Below are 4,771 nucleotides of genomic sequence, written 5' to 3'. Positions count from 1 at the left end.
CCAAGGAGGGGTCACTATGACTCGGGTCTGACTCGACGGCACGTAACAACAACAACAACAGCAGAAGAGGATGAACTGGCGTGAAGGGGATGGAGGAGGAGCCAGAGGTGTAGAACAAACTGGAAGAATGCTGTGCCATGGAAGCAATGGAGGAGACTGCTTCAAGAAACAAGAGTGCTCGGTACTGTTGAATGCTGCTGAAAAGTCCAAAAAGGGGAGGACTGAACAATGTGCTTTGGACTTAGTGACCAGGTCACCAGTGACTTTAGGGTTGCTGCTTTAATGGAGGGAGGAGGGTGGAAGCCAGACTATAACGTCATGAAACCAAAACCAAACCCACTGCCATCGAGTCGGTTCCGACTCATAGCGACCCTCATTGGTTTTCCAAGGCAGTAAATCTTTACGGAAGTCGACTGCCCAGTCTTCTTTCCATGAGAGGTGAGGAAATAGAAATAATGCATATAGGCCCCAGACCTCGGGAGCAATCTTACTGTGAATCTGAGGAGAGCGCTGGGGCAGTAGTTGGAAGGGAGAAATGGGAGTTGAAGAAAAAGGTTTTGTTTGCTTACTTGTTTGTTTTTAAGCCAAGTGAGACTTGAGTATGTTTAAATGTTGATAAGAAAGATCTAGCTGAGACAAGAAGTTGACAATACGTGGGAAAGCCAGGATAACTATAGGAAACTGTTTCTGAGAAGGCAGGAGGACTGAGAAGAGCTACTCCACACAGAACTTAATAAGAAGTGGCTGTGCAGGTCCTGCAACCACAACCCAGATGATGTGAAAAGGTTAGAAACTAATTCAAGTGGGAAACTCAAAGAAATAGGGAATCCCTGGTGAATGGTACTCCAGCTTTTCCAACATCTCCATGACTTCACCAAGCCAAGCAGCGTTGCTTGAAGAGGCCTCCCTGGAGAATTCAGGATGCAGGCAAAAGGAGAGCCTGACCCCTACCTCCCTGGCAGGGGCTTGGGAGCTGCTGACACCAGGCGCTCCACTCTGGACTTCGGGGCCACTCAGCAGTCAGTGACTAAGTGAGAGGGAGGCTCCGTGGCCACCGAGCTCCATGGGATAGTCACTGCACCTCGTTGCCACCCTGAGAGGAGCAGGGAGCAGTCCCAAGAGTCACCCCCATCCTGTCTGGCCTGAGAGGAAGAAGTTATCTGGGATGCTGAGATTAAGGAACGTACCAATGACTTCCAGGAGTTCAAAGAGCAGTTTCCTGGGTACAGAGACTGGGAGGTTATAGAGCCGTGGGCAAGAGGGGCTAAGAGGTTGGCCACATTTGGGCTATGAGGAAAACTAAGCAGAGGAAGCCAGCTGAGAGAGGAAGGGACCATAAAAAACAGAAAAGCAGAGAGGAGGGAACCATGAGGTCCTTAAGAGATGGAGAGAATAGTTGCAGTTCCTGACCTTCCAGTTCCAATACTCAGTGTCAGGGATGTCTGCAAGAACTTTACATTTCCTGAAAATACTCTGTTTTTTGTTCTTGGCAACCAAAATAGCCCTGACTTGAACACTATGCATCCATCCACTTAATCATCTCTCCATCCCTGTAACTCTCCATTCCTGATCATCTATGCATCTAGTTACCATCCACAAATCAAACACACTCAGCCATTCATCCCTATAAGCATCCACTATCCTACCAGATTCCACCCATCAATTCATATAACCAAGCAACTACACATCCTTTCAATACCTCTGAGTGGAGCCAGATGACAGAGTCTTGAGTACCAGGCTAAGGTAATCCACCTTTCTTGCCTAAGCAATGTGGAGCTACTGTGGTTTCTGAATAGAAGAACTACACACTCTGATCTGTATTTTAGAAAATGAATTCTGGCCCAGCAAGATGGGTTAGAGGGCATGTAGGTCTAAAGGCAGAAAGACCAGTTGAGGTAATATTGCAGTAATCCAGATGATGAATTAGGATGGAAACACTGAGGCTACAGCAAAGAGAAGGGAATACAGAGAAGCAGCCCTGGGAGCAAGCCCAGGCCACAAGGATGGGCCCTGCTCAGATGATGGGCTGTGTCACAGAGGTCCTGGTTTTGCAACCACCAGGCCAGCTCAGGCCCTTGCTTTCTTCAGTTCTCAATTGGGGCCATGTCTCCTACACATTTGACCTAAGACGTCCAGGGCAGGGAATTCCCAGGAGTCCCAACCTAGCTCTGCTAGTCCTTCCTGGACCCATCTATGGACCCTCTGTTCTATCACTCAAGCCCCTGAGCAAACGACATTTAGAGTCTGGGATCACCTTCCAACTCCAGGCCTACAACTCAGCCTTGGCTACAGAAAGCTAGGGCCTCTTTGTTAATTTCCTTCAATTCCTCAGAGGCTGGGCCTCAGGCCCAGTGAAGTCACAGTCTGGGAGGCAGCCCTGGCTCCCTGCCCACCCACGGAGGCTATATTTGGAGCAAGACAACTCCCTACAGACACAGGGCTTGAGATCCACCCTGCAGTGCTGCCCAAACCAATTTTACTGAGTATCCAAGCAATGTGGCCGTCATTCACATTTTCATTTGTTTGTTTGTTTGTTCATTCTTTTGTCCACTCATTTAATCCCTCCACAGATACTTATCACCCATTATGATGTGCCAGGCATAGGAGGATATATAGGGGGCATGTATACATCTGTGTGTATATATGAGTATCTGTGTCTAAATAGGACGGTGCCCTCCCTCAGAGTTCCATGGTGACTATGACTCAGAATAAGGTGTATGTGGCATCTGTGGGTATCTGTGTATGTTCGTGCAGCACGTGCACTCTGAGGAGGTAGCGATGACTCAGCTGCACACAGAGGCCGTGTATACCTTGGCGGGTATGTGTCTGCAGCCACAAACACAGGCACTCACTCCCCAGGGGGTGGGGGAAGTGGTTGTGATTCAGCTACACACAGTGACTAAAAGCCTATAGGCCAGCTGTGAGTTTAAGACTTGCCAAGTCAAACAGTCATTGTGGGGTGCAAATATTCTATCACAGAGTGTGCATGAAATACATACTGACTAAGATTCAGGAGTTTAGGCCCAGCTACAAATGCTCCCTGGGCCCCTGCCTGCCAACCCACCTCAGGCACAAACCTTTAGGGGCCTCACCTTGCCTCCCTCAACATCTGCTGTTATGCCCTCCTAGGGGCTTGAAAGCCATACTCCATATTGACTTGTCATGGAGTATAAATTTGTCAACAGGCTGTTAACGTGTACGCAGACAGAACAAAGCCTGAAACAGGAAAGTGTCTGCCCTGTGGTTAGTCAAGACAGAAAGTAGCAGCTGGCCCCCAGCATGTTCTATTAGGGTTTTGATGCAGATTGTCATCACAGCCCGTTGTGTAAAATACTCTCAGGGAATGTGTAAGGACGCGCCAAAATTTGGGGTGTTTGACATAACTGAAATGGCTTCCACAAGATCTGATCAGGGCTCCATTTTGTCCTAGGCTCTGCGTCTGCTTTTGCATTACAAGGGAGGGGTAGCTTGCCCTCAGGAAGATTGTGATTGAGAGTAGATTGACTAGCCTGCAGAAAAGGGCTTACACAGGCAACTTCTAACAAAGAATTTGTCTAGGCATGTCCTTTGTGATTTACTGAAAACAGGCAATCGAAAGAATTCACATTAGCTAGCCAATTCGAATATTTTTCACCCGAGTCTGACTTTTGTATCTATCCTCATTTGGATTCACGGTCTCCACATGACCTAACTCTACAATTCCCATTCAGATGTTCTTGTACCTCCAATAAATCCTTTTGCTTTATTTTAACAGAATTCGGGAGTCTTTTTCTCTCCAACAGACTCCATCATCACCCCTCACCCACCAGTCCCAGGTCATAAAGAATCAGGCCCAGAGAACCGGACTGTGGTTGTCATGCTGCTGCTCCAATCCCCTTTCCTACCACACCAAAAATTCTTTTTGTTTCTGCCTCGTGATTGAGTCTGTCTTCAACAACAGAACCCCATTCTTACTCGTAATCCAGGGACCAGTTCTGAGTCCCTGGGCCTCCACACCTACAGCCTCAACTGCAGGCCCTGGTCCTGCCTGCCCTCTCCATCCATCTCTGCCCCATCTTCTACCTCTCTGCTGCTTTCCTGCTCTCTCCCTGGCTCTCTGTTATCAGTACGGGTGTCTATCTCTCTCTCTGCTCAGAGCCAGGCTGTCTGTAGCAAAGGCTTCTGAAGAGTGGAGGTGCTGACAGGGTGTGGGTGTGGAGAGGACACTCCGTGTCCCTTCTCAAGTCTTATCAGGAAAACCGAAGTTGTTGCTCAGGGCTCAGGCTGGAATTTCGCCCTAGATGACCTTGCTTGGTTTGCTCGGGCCTCCACAGGGACAGCCAGGGTCAAACCAGTCAGGAAACAGGCTGCTGCTTGTTGGCTGCTCCTCCCTCCCTCCCCACCCACCCTCATCCTAACCCGGCCTGCCTCCAGCCTCCAACCCTATCTGCAGAAGACACTGAGGGGGAGAAGGCTGTCCCTTTCCTACACTTCCAGAAATAGGGCACGAAGTTGTGGGGGAGGGGTGGGGAGGTGCATTTGAATCATGACCAAGGGTGCCTCAAGGTGCCAGCAGAGCCCTCCTCTGGCCCCCCCTCATAGGCCCGGGGGTGGAGGGGGATGACAAGGGACACTACCCCCACCCTCTCCTTTGCTCTCTTTTGCACTAGCCTATGGGAGCTCTGGTAGCATAATGGCTAAGACACTTGCCTGCTAACCAGACGGCTGGCGGTTCAAACCCATCAGCCACTCCTCGGAAGGAAGGTTGGGCAATCCTACTTCCGTAGTGATA

The sequence above is a fragment of the Orycteropus afer genome, unplaced genomic scaffold (genome assembly GCF_000298275.1).
Source record: "Orycteropus afer afer isolate SDZICR_OR568_19922 unplaced genomic scaffold, OryAfe1.0 scaffold00014, whole genome shotgun sequence".
Taxonomy (NCBI): Eukaryota; Metazoa; Chordata; class Mammalia; order Tubulidentata; family Orycteropodidae; genus Orycteropus; species Orycteropus afer.
Note: the sequence above shows the minus strand (reverse complement) of the source record.